This window comes from Balaenoptera borealis (genome assembly GCF_965194805.1).
Source record: "Balaenoptera borealis genome assembly, chromosome: 11".
In the NCBI taxonomy this organism is placed as follows: domain Eukaryota; kingdom Metazoa; phylum Chordata; class Mammalia; order Artiodactyla; family Balaenopteridae; genus Balaenoptera; species Balaenoptera borealis.
In genome coordinates, this window is record NC_138868.1 from 54,945,458 (window position 1) to 54,965,220 (window position 19,763).

The window sequence follows — 19,763 nt, forward strand, 5'->3', positions numbered from 1 at the left end:
ATTTATTTTTTTTAAAAAAGGAAAGGGATGCTCTGGGGACTTTGAGGGCTGACAAGTTGCCTGGAAGATGCCCACCCTGGGCCTGGCTGCCGTGGACACGCCCTGTGCCCCCGGGTTAGGCACCAGCATGGGGAGCAGCTCCACCAAGTGCCGCTTCTGAAGCTGTTCGCTTCTCTCACTTTGGCCCTGGGCCGGGAAGACAGGGAAACTCTGAGAGCCTCAGACTCCATGTGTTTTATGGGCCCTGAGAACACAGCAGCCCCATAAAGTCACTTCAGATGGCTTACAAGACCCAAGACCATCCAGGATCGCCTGACCCAGGGAAACCTGAGCTCACCAGGGAGCGACTGGGCCCCAAAACCAAAGGATGAGCCTCCGGGGCCAATGGGACTGGACCACCAAGATAAATCTTCTGCCTGCCTCGCTGCCCCTGTGGCCTGACGGACTTGGGGAATGGCTCTCAAACCAGGCAGACCCGACTGAGAAGGTGCTGCAAGACTGCTCACCTGTGTGCTGGGTGAGCTGGCCTTTGTCCCCAAAGGATGGCCTTTGTGCCCAAACCCAGGCTGAGCCTGTGTGGCTCTCGGAGATCTATAATAGAGAGGGAGCCGGAGAGGCTCAGGCTCTACAGTCAGCCCCGGGTTTGATCCTGCTTCTGCCATTAGCCCTGTGACCTTAAGGCACCAGCAAGCCAGCTCCCAATTTTCTCACCCCTTCAGTGAGAATAACAAGAGAGGCTATTTCTACCTCACGTGGTGTTGTGGGAGTCAAACAAGGTGCCCAACTGGGGCTATTATTTGGTCCCGGCTTTGCCCTCCAGGTAAGATGGTGCCAACCACTGACTCAACGGATGGGCACGTCCTGTCCTCACCATGGTTGCTTCTCTCTGCAACTAACCCCACTCCCGCTGACGGTCTTCTTTTTCCTGGATTGCCAAGATCTTCCAACAGAAACCTTGGCCCCAGTGTCCTCTACCCACACCCAGTAGCCCCCCTCAAACTCTCTAGCCTGATTTTCAGGGTCGTCCTCCACCCAGCCCATGTAGACCTATCATTGCCCTTCGGTTCCCCCAACCAGAAGGACCCAACGTGCTTCACTCACACAGGTAATGTTACTACTACTACTAATATTAATAATAATAATAACTAGCATTTATGGAGTGCTCACTCCCTGTATATTACATGTGACATATCATTGAGTTACCTGAACCAACGCAATTAATCCTCACAACCACCTTATGTGGTAAGTACCCAAATCATCCCATATTACAGATGAGGACACTGAGGCACAGAGAGAAGTAACTTGCCCAAAGGTCACACAACTAAGAGGGAGCAGAGCTGGGTTTTGAGCTTGTGAAATCTGGCCCCAGGGCCCCAGAATGACCATTCTTGGCTCATGCTATTGTGTTCCTTCACGAGACTGGAGGGCACAGAGAACATGGGGATGAGGGGTGATGTCTGGCCTGGGCATTCTGGAGCTGCCCCATCGCCTGCAAAGTTATTCTCACCACAAAGGCATCAAGGTGAGGGTGGTGTTTCCCAGGACGTGCTCTCTGGACCACCTACCTGCATCGAGCCTCCCAGGTGCTTATGAAAATGCAGAATCCTTTGCCCCACTCCTGATCTGAATCAGAGTTTTGGAGGGTTGAGCTTGAAGGCCAAAAAAAACCCCACTAGACTAGAAAGTTCTGCCCAGGGAATTCCCTGGCAGTCCAGTGGTTAGGACTCGGCGCTTTCACTGCCGTGGTCCCGGTTCAATCCCTGGTGAGGGAACTAAGATCCCACAAGCCGTGTGGCACTGCCCCCCCAAAAAAAAAGTTCTGCCCAGACACTGGAATCCATTCAAATCCTGAATCAAGGGCCCCTGGGCAAGTCATTGATTTTCTCTGAAACTCCATTTTCTCATCTGTATTAGGGAATGAGAAAATTGACCCCAGGGATGGCTGTGAGATTCAATGAAATAATGGATGTATAACTGGCATGTGGAACAGGCTAAACTCTGCGGTGTGCAAGTGAAAAAAACTTAACTTTTCACCACTGTCTCTCAAACCTGCCCTGTGGGCTCTCCCTCTCCAGCCCTAACTGGGATCTAGGGTGGACCCCAGCCTTCCTGCTCTAGGTTAGGTATAAAGTGACAGTCTCATTCCCAGGTGGTAACGGATGCACCCAGTCTGACCTCAGTATGTCACTCTCACAGCTGATTCAAAATTCCTCCTCCCCCTACTCAGGCCCATTTCCAGATTTAGCTGCTGGGAGAGGGAAGGGGCTTGGGGGCTTCTTCTATTTCCTCACCTCCCTCCACTCCTCTGTGTCGTCCACTGCTCTCAGAATTAGGTCTGGATGTGGGGGACAGTGTGGAGGGGGGAGTGGGAGGGTAGACACAAAATGATGACAGTAGGGCTGGCCTAAGGCTGCCAGGACCTGGCTTGGGGGCTCCTCTTGCAGTGGCAATGCCCCAAACCCAGCTTTATCTCTTTGGGGTGTATTGTGGACTTTTCAATGACCACCCCCCCCCTTGCTAAGAAAAATTTACTGACATGGGTAATGACCCCTCTTCCAGCTGATGTCTCCCACTCTCCCCTCAATCCCAGGCAGATACCTTCGGTTTGGGTCACATGACCCTGGCAGGCAGCAGACCCTCAACTGGACCTTGCGTCATGATTTGTGTCCCGCTCCATTCCAGAGCGCCCACTTGGGCCCACAGGAATCTTGTGTCTTTGTCTGCAAACCCTAGCAGGGCGTGCTTGACCCTGCAGCCCCCTGTCCTCTCTCTCCAGCCTCAAGGCTTCAGACGGTGTTTCAGGTGAGAATCAGACACACAGCCCTCTACCCCCAAACTCCATGACCTACACGAGGAGGGGACAGTCCTTGCACACCAAGTTTGTCCTTCCAACCCCTACTTGGGCTGGAAGTGAGTGCCAGACACAGAACTGGTTTGGGGCCATTCCTTTTTCTTGTCCTGCACAGATGCTTTCAAATGTGGGGTGCTGAGGATCTGTAGTATGCAATTTGGGGCCTCAGCACCTAATTCAAAGAAGGTGTCCATAAAGAATTCCAGGCCCTTCTCCTCCTGAAACAAGGGGAGCTGGGGTTTCAAGGAAGGAAGCAGAAGAGCAAAAAGCAGGGCTACACAAAGCATCAGGCAGAGCAGAGGCTCCATAGGCTCCCAGAGATGCACGTAAAACCAAGGATTGGGAGGGATTCGTTTTTAATTAAAAAGGAATCGAGGCCCAGATATAAAGTATCATGACACTAACGGTCCAGGAAATCTGGAACCTTAAATCACAGCAATTTCTCCCCAGAGGGCAGGCCTGGGATCCCAGGATTAGATAGGGGGCTTGGCGTGTGCCAAGGCAGGAAATGCTGAAGGTGAGTGCAGATTCCTCCCTGCTAAAGCATTCAGATAGACAGCGGGTGAGAGCTCAGAGGCCTCTGGGTCCAGTTTGGCACCATCACTTCGAAGATGGGGAAACTGAGGCCCAGAGAGTGGTAGGTCCTGCCGAGGGTCACACAGAGAATGGGAGCAAAGCCAGAACCAGAACCCGAGCTGGAGGCCCTGTCCCTGTACAAGCATTGTGATCACACCCCAGGACGGATGCTTTCCCTGCCAGGGTCTTCCAGTGGGGCCTGGGGTTTGGGAATCTGCCGGGGTCACTGAGCCCAGAGATTTTTAGAATTTCTGCATGGCTCTTGGGTGGTGGTGGTGAATGGGGTTAACCTGGAAGCCTCACAAATAGGGTGAGCAAGCTGTCACCCCCAGGTCAGGGGCCACCTGCACTTACATCATCCAATGTGGTCCTCACCACCTGCCTGAATCGCCTTGCATCAGGGACTCACTGAGTGACTCTAGGAAACCTTGCCAGCCTCCCTCTATCCGGCCTTGGTTTCACCATCTGTATGATGAGGAGGTTGAACTGGACCCTCTGTAGAGGCCCCTCAGTGCTGACAAGCTGTGAGTCCATAAGTCTTTTAAGCCTGCTGTTCCATCCCCCAAAGAGGGGTATTGTGAAGACAGCAACCAGCAGGGTGGGGTGATCATGAATGGGGAGACAGGAAGCATTTTGAGCTCCCAAGGAAAGCCTGCAACACAGCCCCCAGCTGCAGGGATCCTTCTGCACCCCCTAATTCTCTGGATTTCCCTCCTGAGGGCTGGCCTGAGCCAAAAGTCAGACACTTCATTCATTCATCCCGCAAGGATTTATCACTTCCCTGGAATGCTCTGTGCTTCTACAAATCTTGAGATGTCTGAGAGCATCTAGCCAAAGTGGGTGGGTCTTCCTGCTGCACCTGAGTAAAAGGCAGGCTGCCAAATAACCACTGACTTCTTTGGCCATATCAATAGAGATGGTGCCAAATCCAAGGAGGTGATTTTCTCAGTCTACTCCGTACTGACAAGATTCCTAGAGAGTGATGACCAGTGTGGGAGTAGAACTTTGTGACCAGAGGAGGTGACCAGGGAGGTGAGAGTTCTGGAACCTGGAGAAAAGCAAACTCAGGGGACAAAGGTACTAGTCCCACACCTCTACGAGGATGTTGGGGAGAGATGGCCGTATGTGTTTGGTGGCATTACAGACCTGAGAACTAGATGACTTCAGAGATTTCTGGTTCAAGCTCTCTTCCCATAGCCTCCCTGACTGATGATAAACTGATAAACCCTAATGCAGGGCACACACCTCCTGTGACACGGAGTTTAATCCCCACCTGGCAGCTGCTTCCATGGTAAGAAGACTCTGGAGGATAGAAAGCTCTGCTTATTGGTGGTGTCCCCTCTGGTTACCTCTGCGCTGACCTCTGCCAGACCCCGGGTGGGGTGCTTTACCTACCTTCTTTTATTTAATTCCCACAGCCCCGAGAAGTTAGAATTATATCCCTTTCTCTACAAACTCCTAGGCTCAGACAAATCAAACAACCCTGTAAGTCTCACAGCTAGTAAGAGCAGAGCTGGGATCTGATCTTGGGTCTCTCTGGTTCCAGAGCCATTTACACCAGAAAGCAGTCACCTCTTTCCTGATTCAGCCGCACAGAACTTTGCGTCCCTGTCCAAACCCATGATGTTCTTTCATGAGTCACTGTCTTTGCCTTGTGTTCCTTCTGCCAGGAATGCCCTCCCTCCACATCCATTTGAAAACTTCTGTTCTCAGGGTTATGTCTTTCTTCATCTCTGTTTTACACACACATCATCATCATCATCATCATCATCATCTAGTATGTTTTAAGACATATAGTAGGCACTCCATGTGTATCTAATCAATACACAAACGCACCAATAATTCCAGCCCTCGGGACTTCTCTGGTGGCGCAGTGGTTAAGAATCCACCCGCCAATGCAGGGGACACGGGTTTGAGCCCTGGTCCGGGAAGATCCCACATGCCGCGGAGCAACTAAGCCGGTGAGCCACAATTACTGAGCCTGCGCTCTAGAGCCGGTGAGCCGCAGCTACTGAGCCTGCGTGCCACAACTACTGAGCCCGCGTGCCACAACTACTGAAGCCCGCGCGCCTAGAGCCCGTGTTCCACAACAAGAGAAGCCACTGCAATGAGAAGCCTGCGCACCGCAACGAAGAGTAGTCCCCGCTCGCCGCAACTAGAGAAAGCCCACACGCAGCAATGAAGACCCAACGCAGCCAAAAATAAATAAATACATAAATAAATTTATTAAAAAAATAATAACAATAATAGTGAAAAAATAATAATAATTCCAGTCCTCAACAAAACTCTCATCCGCTGTAAAAAGTCCTCCTTGCCTCCTGCCTCCAGCTGAGCCAGCTAGTTCTGGGCTCCCTCAGCCCCAGTCCCTGTCCCCCCGCCTCCCCTCGACACACTAACAGGCCCCTGGCATTTCTCTAGACCCCAGCATTGGCAGAGGAGGGACTCAGAAAGGAATGCGCAATACAATGGAACGCGAGATCCCTAATAATAATACAGATGACCTTATCTAACCTCCTACTGGTACAGAAAAGGAACCTGAGGCCCGGAGAAGGCAGAGTGGGGAAGGTGGGATTCCAGGCTCTGAGTCCCCGTCCATTGGCTGTCCTGATCGGAGAAACGTGGAGAGGAGGCCTGTAGAGGCAGAGGGCCGGAGGTGGCCCCAGGCATCCCCACACATCAGCCCAGCCCGCAGCTCAGCTAGCCAGGCCTGCCCCTGAGGCCATAGAGGGGTGAGCCGAGGGTCAGGGGAGTTACTCAGGCTCTGGCCTCCCCCCAGATGCCTTTCATTTTCCGGGCCAAGGGCCTGCTCCCGCTGGCTGGAGGAAAGACCCCCGCCATGGGGGCTGAGCGTGGGGCTGAGGTTCAAAGGCTGCCTGCGGCAGGCGCCGGCCCTCAGCTTCCCCTGCAAATTCACAACCCCCAAAAGGCGCAGCATTTTTGGACGGGAGTTGGGTGGGGAGGGTGAGTTTTTCTGTGGTTGGCCCCATGGCCCTACAGAGTCAAGAACTTGTTGGAAAGCCTGAGGGAGATAAAGAGCTTTGTCCATGCTGGGCCTGGGGGGTGGGGTTGGCCCCAGGGACCCCATGTGGAGGAGTTGCAAAGCAGGCTTATCGCCTGAGCCCCCATCTGACCAGGCCATTTCCTGCCTGGCATGGACTCCCACATTTCTTAGGTGACGTTCAAGCTCCTTTATCTGGATTCAAAAAACAGTGGGTCGGGCTGAAGGAGAGAGGAAGTTGACTCCTTACCCCCGGACTCTTTGGTGGGCTCTCTGGGGCTCAGAGCCCTGCAGGCCTGGCCAAAGCTCCCAGTCCTGCAGATGGCAGCCAGGACCCCAAAGTGGAGTGTCCCTGGCAGAAGCGGTGCCAGGGCTCGAGCACACCGAGTGATTTGAGAAACATCTGTGGAAAGAGCCCTGCCTCCCCAGGAGAAGACAGGAAGTAGGGCCAGTTCCTGGGAAATCCCTCATGCTGCCTGTGGGCTGGGACTCAGCCCCGAGGACCCACCTCTGCCACGCTCAGCTGCAAGGCAACAGCACTGGCCTCTACTTGGTGCAGTAAGACCTACACCGGAAACTGCTGCAATCCCCGATCACCAGATACAGGACACTGAGTCCCACTTTTTGCAGAATGGGAAACCGAAAGGGGAAGGAAGTCACTTGTCTCAGGCCAGTGGCTGAGCTGAGTCATGAATGAGGCACTTGGTTCTTCACCCCATGTGGCCCGTGCAGCTGAGTGATCTCCTGGTGCTTGGACTAGAACCGTGACACGAGTCACAGCATTAGCGCTGCAGGAGGGAGTCAAGACTATCTAACCTTCCTCCACGCTACCTCTGTGCCAGGCCTTTCCTGGCCCTGGGGCCACGGGGGTGATCAGATCTGCCCCTGCCTTCCATTTCCTGGAGAGACAGATCACCACATCCAGGGTGTTGGGAAAGGATCAGGCGCTCTCTAGGGAAAGTGGGGGGAAAAGACATCCTGGACCAGGAAACCACAAGTACAAAGGCCCATGGAGGTGGAAGCGGGGGTTTTGGGAAAGCTCGCCAGCCAGAGAACCACAGGTGGATTCAGGGCATCTACAGTGTCTGGTGGGGTGGAAGGAAGAGGGTCAGGGGCTGGATCGGGAGGGCTCTGTGAGCCTGTAGAGGAGGTGGGCTTCATCCTGAGCCCAAAGGGGTTCAAATACGACCTTCACACAGCAAGTTGCTGACAGAGCCCAGACTGAGGCCCAGGTGCCCAGCCCTCTCTTGCACCCACCCACTTACCACAGAGAGCCACATGCCCCCTTGCCTGGGCTAGTGAGGACAGAGGCCTGGCCATGGGTGAGGACCTCCCCAAGTGACCCCTTCAAGGTTTCCCCCTTAGACCTTGGGAACTGGGCCTTAGCCAGACCTGCCAGTCCTTACCTTCTCTAACCAGGAATTCGCTTCCTGAAGCCTTTGTTTAATAAGGGTCATTCTCTCCCGACCTGCACATCAGACTGAGAACAAAAACAAAACCACAATCCTGGCCTCTCCCTCTGCAGCTCCAGCACTGCTTTCCCACCAAGGAGGGAGCAGCCCTCATACCCATCTGCCCGTTGCCTTCCAGATCTCCCAGCGTGGGCTGGGCCCAGGGACGGAGGTGCGGTGGCTCAGGCCTGCCCCTCCACCGAGGGAGGGGCCCAGAGCATAGAGTCCATATAAATTAATTTAATTGGGCCCTATTATCACTTTGTTCCAAGCCTGAAAGTCTAATCTAGCGTTGAAGTTATTCATTGAGTGTGAATGTTCTGGAGCCAAGACTTCCCTCTGTTCTCGGAACAAAACTCTCCATGCTTGGCCCAGGCTCTGGGCCACTGCAGCCTGGCTCAGCAGAGGGGCTGTGTGGGGAGCAGGGCGGGCAGGGGAGGCCTTAAAATAGCTCTTTGCTTTGGCTGCATCCCCTGACTTTCCCAGAACGAGGCCCCCGTCCACACCTCCAACACACACACATTCAGCCACACAGGCACACATTGGGGTGACACTTGGGCCCTTGCAGATCCCAAAGATGGCTGAAGAGGTCCCAGGGGACCTGGGTGAACCCCCCCCCCCCCCAATGACTACAAGAGCTTGGACAAGTCTTTCTCTCCCCTCTGTGCCTTAGTTTCCCATCCTACCAAATTTCCTGACTTCTCACTTTAGCAGCTGTGTGACCTTAGGCAAGTTATTAAACCCCTCTGAGACTCAGCTTCCTCATCTGTGAAATCCAATAATGCTTATCTCGTTGGGTTATTAGGGGGATTAAATGAGTTAACATATGTAAAATGATTAGAACTCTGCCTGACATACTGTAAGCGCTCCATCAATGTTCTCCCATTATAGTTGTGAGACTCCGATGGGATGGGGCCAGGGAGCCCTTTGTGCTATTGTAATTGCTGAGGCCAAGGTACGCATCATAGTTATAATTTCAGAAAAGTAGGAGGGAGCTGGATGGTGCAGTTCCCACGAAAGTTTTATCCCAGGAGCAGGGCACCCCGAGAGCTGAGAGAATGCGAGTTGCCCAGCTCAGTGTTGTTATGATTAGATTTACATAATTTATGGTGCAATTATTCATACCCTGATGCCAAGCTCATTAAGCAATCAGGCACCATGAACAGGGTGAGCCCCAATCTAAAGGAGAGACATGGCCTTGGGGGCCCCTGGGGGCCCTGGTCTGAGGGCAGAAGCAGCATACTCATGCATGAATGCAAGTGCGCACACCACACACTCACAGGGGGCCCAAGCCCTGCAAAGGAACCTCCCAGGAAGAGGCAAGGGACACAGGCCCTAAAGGGGGTGGGGTGGCTGAGGATTTACGGGTCTGCCTGCTCCTTCCCTTAAGCACCCTGAAATACCAACCAACCTTTGTAGGGTCCCCCTGTGCTCCAGGCCCTGGGCCAGCGCTAACCCCTGAGCCACACGGCATCCAGAAAGCAGAGTTTATTAGCACTGCTCCTAGTATTAATACTGATTTAACAGATGGGGAAAGTAATGGTTGGCAGGTCCAACCAAAATCTCTCCCCAGCAAAAATAAAGTCAAACCAAAGGTTCCTGCCCACTGATATTTGTTCCCTAATTCAGGGATATACAAGATGGGAGTTGTGTTTTGGGGCAGTAACTAGTAAAAGAGAGACCCTTGGGCTGGGAGTTAGGTAATCTGAGTAAGTCCCTTCACGTCTCTGTACCTCAATCTCCCCATCAGAGCAATGGGAGTGATAATCTCTCTCCCACTGGGCCCTTGTGTGGATTGGATGAGACCACTGATTACAAACCTCCACGTGGGGCTCAGCACACATTAAGTACATGCAAGATAAAGCAGCATGTGAGCACAGCCCCAGAGCTGCCAAGTTAGGACAACACTCAAGTCGTCCTGACAAGTTCCAGCCTCTGGTAAGAAGAGGTTTCTTGATAATAAATCCCTGCTCCCTACATCTAGCCCTAGAAGGAGAATCTCCACCCAGGGCTGGGACGTGGGAAATCAGGCCCCTAGCCTCCTTACCCAGGATGGAACTTTCCTTGTTCTGTAGCTAATGGCCCTGCTGGTGGGGGGAGGGGGTCTACTCCCCCTTAGTCTCTTCCCCCAACACCCAGGGCTCAGCAGAAGCAGAAGAAAGTTCAGACAAGATTCATCTAGGGCTCTGTGGCTGAGGCAGCTTTAACCTGTCTCACCTCAACACACCTCCAGGCATGGACTCAAGATGGCCTGGCCAGGCCTGGCCTTTTGGGGCTTCCTCTCCACCCTCCCAGAGGGCTGCCAGGGCTCCAGGAAAGTGGCGGTGGTTCAAGTCAGGGACTCCCTCCTGGCTCCCACTCCTACTCTCCATTCTGAATTCTCTTCCTCCTGTCCGGGTTCCTACTGTCCACCATTTATTCACTGGATACCGCTGTGCAAGTCACTGCGGCTCTCCAAGCCTCGGTTTCTTCATCTTTAAAATGGGCTAATAAATCTCACAGAGTTGTGAGAACTACCTGCAGTGTATACAGAGCTCAGGTAAAGCACTTGACAAATACTTCTAGATGGCTGGTGAGTTGGGTGTTTTGTTTGTTTTGCTTTGTTGTTTATCCTGTCTAACCCATGATCCTGGGAATGTCAGGGCCCAGCTCTGGCTCACCTGTCTTTCCGCTAAAACATATACTTACCTCACCTGCTGGCTCTCAGCCAGTACCCAGGCTGTGCCTCTGAAGGTATGGGGGACCAGGGATGGCACCAAGGGCTGAGTGAGGACAGTTCTGAGGCTGTGAAACACCAGCAGGAGGCGCGAGATCTCTCCCGCCCTCTTGTGTCCCCCAGAGGTGGCTTCTGCCATGTCCCTCTAACCACAAAGTGAGGCCACCTGGCAGAGGGATCAACCACTCACTGCCCCTGCACTGGATCATTTAATTATGTGAAGTACCCCTCAGACCCGCCAGTGCTCCGCTGCCTCCACGGCTCCCCAAGGGTAAAGCAGGTGCCAAGGGCAGAAAGGAAGGCTGGGCACAGCTGGTCGTGGACCCATAGAACATGGCTTTAGCCTACGAGCAATGGGATCCTGGAAGAGTTTTCAGCAGAGAGAGACATGGTCAGGTGTGCACTTTGGAGAGATATCCCACTGCCACATGGAGGATGGGTGAGAGAGACCAGTCGGGTAAATAAGACTTGAGTGATGAGGGTTCAATGAGGGTGGTGATGATGGAGATGGAGAAAACTGGAAAGAGCAGAAATGTATTTGGAAGTAGTATCCTCAGAGTTTACAGCTTGCTTGTTTGCGTGTCAGAGGCGAGTGAGAGGGAGAGAGGAGCCTGGAAAGATGCTGAGATTTGAGGGGTCATTAACTCACCTGGGGAAACTGGCAGAGAAAGAGGTGGAGGTCATGATGCTCAAGTGTTCCGATGTGAGGAGCCTGGAGGCATCCAAGGGGTAAAGTTCAGGCATCTGTGAAATATAAAAATCTGGATCTGGGAATAAAGTCCAGGCTGCGGAGACAGACGTGGGGGCAGCTGGGAGATGGACTGTGAGTCTCTGAGGGCAGAGACCCTGTGGGGATCTGCTCTGCAGTCACAGTGTAGCCGAGGCCCGGGACAGCGACCCTGCTGGGTAAATATTTGCTGGATGGATGGATGGATGGATGGATGGACAGAAGGATGGATGGATGCATGGTAGGATGGATGGCAGGACAGACTAAAGGATAGATGTGTTCCCCCTGGAGAACTTTGGGATCTCTCAGGCTGCGATGCCCACAGCCCAGCCCAGGCCTGAAAAGTGGCCAGTACGCAGGATACTACTGTAGCCACCACTTTCTCTATGAGGCTGACGGAGAGAGAGGGGAGAAGGGAGAGGAACAGGGCATAGTCAGAGCCCCATTTGTACAGGCAAGTTGCTGAGGCCCAGAGATAGGAAGAGCCAGGCCTGGCTCCCGGTCTAGAGTTTTTTTCCACAAGCAGCCTCTCCATTTCTACAGTCACCTTCAGGAATACTGGGCAACAGTAATCTTCCTGAAACAGATAAAGAAATGAGGCCCAGAGGAAATCACTCACTTGCCCAAATTCACACCTTCAGGCAGAACTGGGTATTGAAGTAAAGCAGTTTGGAGTTTAAGACTTGATTTCAGGGCTTCCCTGGTGGTGCAGTGGTTGAGAGTCTGCCTGCCAGTGCAGGGGACACGGGTTCGAGCCCTGGTCTGGGAAGATCCCACATGCCGTGGAGCAACTAGGCCCGTGAGCCACAGCTACTGAGCCTGCGCGTCTGGAGCCTGTGCTCCGCAACAAGAGAGGCCGCGATAGTGAGAGGCCCGCGCACCGCGATGAAGAGTGGCCCCCGCTTGCCGCAACTGGACAAAGCCCTCGCACAGAAACGAAGACCCAACACAGCCAAAAATAAATAAATAAATAAATATTAAAAAAAAAAAAAAAGACTTGATTTCAGATTCCCAGCTGGGCCGCTGGTCACTCAGTGCTAAGGGCCAGTCTGGCCCCTCCCTCTGCAGGTCCCACCTTCCTCACAGAGAGGCTGGCCCCCAGGTTGCTGGGAGGGGCACAGGCCTGGTGACCTGCAGAGCACTGCAGACACCGTCTGATTTCAGGACCTGTCCCCAGCAAGCCCTGGCTGCTGTCAATGGGTCCGCTGGCCAAGCAGGCTTGCTCAGGGCAGAGAGATCAGAGCTGATGTGGAGCATTTCTGAGATGAGGCGAGGTGAAGCAGCTAAAGCAACTTGATGGGTCCTTCCCGCACCCTGCCTCATGGAGCTCAGGGCTGAGGGGACAAGGAGGGGGCAGGGAGTAGGGGGCAGCTTCACGCTGAGCATGCACCTGTGCACGCAGCCCTGCCCTCACTCCCAGTTTCTGAGGGGTGGCTGGAGGGTCCCATCATCCCAGTGGGCAGATGGGAGATTTGAAACCGGAGTGGAACAGGGCTCTGCCCAACGTCACCCGGCAGCTGGTGGTAGAACTGAGGCCCAAGGCTTGCCAACTGGGGAGACTTTCGCTGCCTGTTTCTTTTATCCATTCATTCTTTCGTTCATTCATTCATTTATTCACTCATTCAACAACCTTCCTTCCTGGCTGTATCATGGGAGCTGCAGACTCAGAGAGGAATCAGTCAAGGCCTGCCCTCAGGGAACTCCCAGTCTGATGGGCAAACAACCACATAACTAGTCAATGACAACATGGAACTTTTGTGACAACAATTCACAAGGCTGGGGAGCAGAGAGCAAAGCCCAGTCCAGGCTTGGGTACAAAGAGGTTTTCTGGAGTAGGTCGAGACTATGGGAGAGGAGGGGCCCCCAGGGGTATATTCCCAGCTGCGTGAGGAGCACAGAGGTAGAAGAGCCACACGAAAGGGCAAGATACAGGAGCCTGCAGAGGGGAAATCCCACTGTTAATTCAGTCCCCACCCAAATCCTGGTTCTCAGACTTGCTTTGCTTACCCCTCAATGGTGGAGGGCACGAGAGAAGAAATGACACCCCAGCCAGATGTGAGGGACAAAGGTGGTTCTGCTCTCAGGGTCCCAAGGGGCAGCCCCCTCCCTGGGTGGGGACTGAACACCATTAAGGGCAGGTCCTCTCATCCAGCCCCCCATCCCTGAGAGCTAGTTCATTCACTCACTCCTTCCCTCAACAAATACTTCTTGAGCCCCTACTACGTGCTAGCTGAAATATATGTTTATTCTCACTAGTTACAATCATTTTAAGAAACAGCAATAATGGTCTTTCCCTACACAGGAATGGGGACAGCTTCTGATTCTGTAAGGATTTGGAGAGATTTAATTCAAGTCCTGGTTCCCCTGCTTAGTGGCTTGGAAATTTGGGGTCTCAGCTGGTCATTGGGAGTGGTGACACCCATACCACATAGAGTGGCTGCAAGGACTGCCAGAGAAGGCATTCACACCAAGCACGAGCAGGAGCTCGGTAAATGCTTGTCCCCTCTCCCCTGACCATCAGGGCGAGCACCTTCAGTGTGCCCTTCCCTGGGAAGGGAGAGGATGTTTCAGGGATGAGGCAGGGCCTGAGGAAGAGCCAGGAGGCCAGGAGCAGAGGCTCTGGGGTGTGCTGAGACTCGCCTGATTTCCTCACTTGGGGTGGGATGATGCTTTTCCCCTCAAGTCCCCCAAGGGGAGCTGGTGGCATCATCCCAGTGGCTGATCAGACTTTCCCCCCCAGGAAACCAGCAGGGATTCTCTCTGCAGCCCACAGCTGGGGAGCAGTGACCAGAAACCCTGTCATTCAGAACTGGATAGCTGGAAGAGGTGTCCCACCCTGAGATTGATGACCCAGGGGAAGAGTTGCCTTCTAGAAGTGGCGGGGCCCCTTGGCTGAGCCTGGGAGAAGACCTGAGTGGGACCCCATGGGAGGCCCCGGGAGCAAACCTCCCAGAGAGCGGATGACCTCACCAAGCTGAGCGATGCCATCAGGTGGGCATGTGTCAGCCTGAGCTAGGCAGACACCCCTCTCCTCACCAGCAACTGCTCACAATGCCCTGCCCCAAACACATCCGCAAGCAGCCTGGCTGCAGCTAGAGGGGGTAGGGGTAGCCTCAAGAAGTTCTCCAGCACCATCTGGAGTGGATTTAGGCCAGGAAGGCATTCTGAACTCTATCTCCTAGAGAGTAAGGATTAAGTCCGGCCACAGGGGCTGCACCAAATGACGCCCAGAAGGTTCCCCCAAAGGATCTGAGCACAAGTCTTAGAAGAACAGGAGGGAATGTGCTTAGAGCCATCACCAAATCAGACTGGGAATCAGGAGACCTGGGTTCTGGGCCTGCCTTGTGGGACTGGGCAGGCGCAGTCCCTCTCTACACCTCAGTTTCTCCTTCAGACAGCACAGGGTCCAGGCTTAGACACCGAGGGCCCTTCTATCTCTGACTTCTGCGTGGCTTCAAGACTGGGCACCAGACACAGGGGCCCCTTGGTGGACTCCAGGCTAGAATTTTCCTTACTGGTACCTAGACCAAGCCAAGGTCGCACAGCAAGCTGAGGACACTCCCATCATTGATACCGCGACCCAGAAGCCTGAGACACTCTGTGGGCCCCTCCTTTTTCCCATCCCCAGCCCTGGGATTCTCTGCAGCAAATATTTGCAGCTCGTTACTACGTCCTGCCCGCCCTGCCTGCCTGTCTTCTGTGGGCAGCCTTACCTCCGGCTTCCTGGCATCTGGCCTGCTCACCACAGGGCTCCTTGGAAAGTCTTGGTATTTTGGCCTGGCCTGATCTCAGACCATGAGCTGCCTGCCCAGCGGGGCCTGCCCCTCCCTGGATCACCAGGTCAGCCTCTTCCCCGGCCTTGGCCGCTGCTCTCTGCCTCACAGCCGCCACGTGAACACGTCTGGTACTCAGGCCCCAGGTCCTTGCCTGATTCAGAACGGCAGGGGGCTCCCCAAGCGCCAAGACAGGAAGGGAGCTCACTTTTGAGGACCGTCCACCCCAGGCACCCTGAGTGGCCGCCTGATAGCCCCACACTAGCCTTACTCAGACCGTTGGGTACTTGTGGCTCCCGCTACCCTTCAGCTGTGGCCCGAGGCCTTGCCCTGCCCGCAGCCTGCTGAGCCCTGTTCCACTCCCTCACTTACTCACTGCCTGACCTTCTGCACTTCTGTTTCCTGTTCTGCAAAATCGGGATAATAACTGCAGCCTCTGACCCATCCGGCTTGTAGTGTGGACAGAGAGGCTGTGAATGTGCAAAAGCGCCTAGCATGGCGCCTGGCTCGCGGCGCGCACTGACCTGGTAATGCTCCTCCCAGAGCGTTCCTATCGGTCAGTTGGTCACCCAGAGAGGCTGCACTGAACTCCAGCTGGGGGTCCCCGCACGGAGGCCCTCTGGGTCACCCAGCAGAGGAGCCGGGCACAGGGGCGCCCAGTCACACGGTGCAGTCACAGCCACGGGAGCCCAGGAGGGGTACCTAAACCTCCACGTCTCAGAAGCCCCACGAGTCATGGGTGATGAGTAGGAGTTTGACAGTAGGACAGGGAAAGGAGGATCAGCATGAGGGGCCCAGAGCAGATGAGGCCTATGAGAGGGGCGTGGGCCTTGTTCCCAGGGCCTGACTGCTGGGCTCAGGAGCCCCCGGGGTTGCTGGGGCAGGGAAGGGTTTCAGCAGGGCGGGCGAAGGCTGGATCTGTGTGTGAGAAAAATCCTTGGATGGGTGCGGGCTGTGTGGGGTGGGGAGGGGCTCAGGCAGGCATGGAAGAGACCACCGTGCAGGGACCTGTGAGGAGAATGGGACAGTGGTCCAGGCAAGGCAGATGGTCAAGGACTGAGTGGAAAGGAGGCAGTGGGGATGGCAAGGCGGAGGCAAACTGGCGAGAGACGCATGAAGAGGAAGGGACAGGAATACTTCCCGCGGCTGGCACACAGGAACAACCCCGGAGCTACTAACCCACTCAGGGGCTCAAGCAAGCCCCTCCCTCTCTGGACCTTAGTTACCCTACCTGTGAAATGGACCAGAGGAGCCCTGGAGGCCCTCCCTGCTCACAGGTCCTGTGGTTCTGTAAAGCAAAGCAAGTGGCCCTCTTTACTCTTGGAGGAGGGGGAGCAAAGCCCAGCTCCACCCCACCCTTTCTTGGGGCCTCATCAGCAGAGATAGGGTCCAAGCAGGGCTAGGGGTCTCACCACCTAGGTGTGGAGCAGGTAGCACCGCCCATGAGGCTGGATGCACAGGGATGCAGCGCCACCTACTGTTCATGTGGGAAGAGGCCACCAGTCCCAGGAGCCTGGCTCTGCCCTAAACAAGTCCCAGGGGATTGAAGCATAGGCAGGGGTTCCTAATGGGCCCTCTGCCCAGTTCCCCTTCCCCCAGGCCTCTCCAGGTGGCTTACCAAACACAGAATGTTCCCTTCTCTAATGGATTTTGACCACATCATTCTCTTGCTCAGAAACATTTCATGGCTCCCCATTGCCCTGGGGTTCCGTGCACACTCAGCCTAACATTCAAGGCCCTTCCCATTCCCGCCCCTCCTGACTACTACAGCCTCATTTCCTAAACAGCAAAACACTCACCAGCCCCCTAAACACTTCATATTTTCCCCTTCCCCATGGCTTTGCATATGCTCTTGCCTTTGCTTAAAATATACTTCTCTGACTTCTTGGCTTAGAAAACTCGTGCATAGCTATCAAAGACCACTGCAGATGTCACCTCCTCGGTGAAGCCTTCCTTAACACGCCTTTTCATGCCAAGTTTACCACTGAGCCCCAAGCCTGCCCCACAGCCGAGATTCAAGCCTGTCTTCCTCTGGGTAACCCCTGCCAGTCCCTGGGCTGCCCTTTATCTCTGCATAAGCCAAGGATGTTTCTGTGTACATCTTTTGGTCTTCCCAGGCTCTGAGCTCCTTGAGGAAAGAGAGTGTGGGTGTGACCCATTGCTTCCCAGCATAGGGTCTGGTGTTCAATTAAGTAGCATTTATTAATCATCTACTCAGTGCCATTGGACTAGATGCTTTCCCATGCCTTATCCCATTACAGTGACTCAGTTCACCTGTGTTGAACACAGAAGCCCTTTACCACCTTGTTCCTGCCAGTAGCCTGCTGCATGACCATCGTGGCTCACTTAATTTTCATTTGGGCAAAGAAAAGGGTGTGATAACACCACTGCTATGTCTCCTTCAGCTGGGACCTACCCAAATCCCATGGCTTTGCTCACATATGTCTCATCCTGCTGTTCCCAAGATGCCTACCTCCCATGCCCTGATACCTGCTGCAGCTGCTCCAAGCCAGGCCCTTGCCAGTTTGTCCTCTTGGAACTGCAGCTCTGGGCTTGTGTTCCAGGTGCCTTGGCCTCCCAAGGAAACCCAGGCACAATCCCACTAGACCCCAAGCCCTGCTGGAGGACCAGCCCCCGCTCTGGTCTCTAGAGGTCTGTAAGAGGGGGATACTTTTGCTTCCCCATTAGGATGGCTGTAGGGGGAAGCCAGATTCACAGGCTGGAGGCAGGAGGTCATGGCAGCCTGGGAATGAGCACCACTAATCCCTCAGTGCTCAGGGCTTTCTGGGAGCTATGGAACTCCACTGGAAACTGGATGACCGAGGGGCAGCAGTGGGGACTCCAGGGGCCATCTTATCCACTCCCTGTTGTCCAAGATGGGTAAGGGGGCCCTGACTTGCCTGAAGTCACATGGGAAGTCCAAAGCAGGGCCTCGTGCCTTCCAATCCCAGCCTTAAAATCTTTCTATTACCCCACTCTGTCACTTCTATCCAAAGGCTCCAGAAAAGAAGTTTCAGGAGATACTCTAGAGACCTTTGTTTGGTTTTCCAGGCTGACCAACTTTAGTGGAAAGAAAAGCTCGCTCACTGAGCACACACCATATGCCTGGCACATAGAATCCTTCAAGGGAGGGATTATTACCCCACTGTATGGATGAGGAAAGCAAGGCTCAGAGAGAATAAATGACTTTCCCAGGTTACAGAGCAGGACTGCTAGGATTCTAATGTGATCTTAACCACTACGCTGAGCTCCCTTGAAGGCTGATGCACACAAATTAATTCTAGAACAATGCAAGACGGCATTTAACCAAACACAAGTTTTGACGTTCTGAAATCCATAAAGGAGCAGGGAAGGCTTCCTGGAGGTGGAGGGGTCAGTCAATGAGGCCTTGGATCCAAGCTGGATGGATAGAGAAGGAGGGACACATTGTGGGAGGAGGAACCCTCCTCCCCCTTGCTTCCTACTTGGGAAAGGCTGGGCCACCCACCCATCATCTCATCCAGTCTATCACTGAGTCCTAACCATAACACTCAGAATTCTCCATCCCCTTTTTTCCATTCCCACTGTAGCTACTTTGGCCAGGCACCATGACCTCTGTCTACAGATTCCTCACTCATGCCCTGCAACCCCTCTATTCCACCTCCCACACCAAGCCAGAGTGGTCTTTCTTAAAAGCAAGTTATCTGGTCGAAGCACAGGTCCTGCTTAGAATCCTACAGTGCTTGCCCCACACTGTTTACAAGGCCCTGCTTGGATTGGTCCCTGCCACTCTCTCCAGCCCTGCCTTGTGACGTTTCACCTTGAACTCAATACTTCATTAACACAAAATACCTGTAATTTCCGCAATTGCCACCTTCTTGGTCTTTGCATATTCTGTTCCCTCTGTCCATCGCATGCATTCATCTTTCAGAGCTTTTCTTAAATATCCCCAGGAGGCCTGTCGAGTGCAGAGCCCTCCTGCAGATTTCCATGGTGCGTCTATTTGCCTCCGCTGCCCAGGTCCCGCACGTGGGCAGCACCTGCGAGCGGGGGCGCGGGAGCTAATCCGCTGCCCAGTCCCGGGTCGCCCATGCGCCCCTCAGGCTTCGCGGGCCGGAGAGGCGCTGACTCGAGTCCGGGCTTCTCCTCTCATGGTTCGCGCGGGGGAAGGCGGGCCAGGGCCAGAAGGGGAGCTGGAAAGTCCGTTTCCGCCCCCTCCGGACCCAGGGAATATTTATGGGCTGCTGGAGGGGTGGACGGAGGGAGGCGGGGGCCTCGGCTGCCGGGGAGCGCCGTGCCCTCGGGTCCCGGCGGGGGGCCGGCGCGTGCGGAATGGGGACCCCGAGCGCCCAACGTCAGGGCGCGTCAGTAGCCGATTAGAGGCGACCGCAGCCTGGAGGCAAAGAGCCCCCAGCTGCTTCCTTCCACTTGGGGCGGGGCGAGGTGGATGAAGGCGGGAAGGAGCCTGGGGAGGGAGGCAGGTGTGGAGCGTGCCTGTGCTACTGGGGCGGGCAGCCCGCGGCACGTCGGCCCTCGGAGCCTCGCGTGACTCACCCACTTCGAAGGCGGGAAACTGAGGTGGTCCCTAGACAGAGCCAAGAAGGGCAGTGCTGACTCCAGGGTCCCCGCTCTGCCCACTGCGCTGTTCAGCATCACTGTGGGCCCAGGGCGGTTCACTCTTAGGTGAGAACA

The 19,763-nt window shown here is 54.6% G+C and overlaps 1 protein-coding gene across 13 annotated transcripts in view; it reads right to left on the reverse strand.

Moving 5' to 3' along the window:
• The window catches only part of THAP12 (THAP domain containing 12), a 100,570-nt gene that overhangs the window by 33,035 nt on the left and 47,772 nt on the right, over positions 1 to 19,763 (reverse strand). For 2 of the 13 annotated variants that reach the window (XR_014231581.1, XR_014231582.1), the window contains exon 9: positions 11,242 to 11,336. The exons of 9 other annotated variants lie outside the window; for them this stretch is intronic. The gene's annotated coding sequence lies outside the window, so the exon portion shown is untranslated. Of the gene's footprint in view, positions 1 to 7,831; positions 7,906 to 11,241; positions 11,337 to 18,923; positions 19,112 to 19,625; positions 19,750 to 19,763 lie in introns of all 13 variants that reach the window. 2 more of the 13 variants (XR_014231580.1, XR_014231579.1) reach the window with 2 other exon arrangements.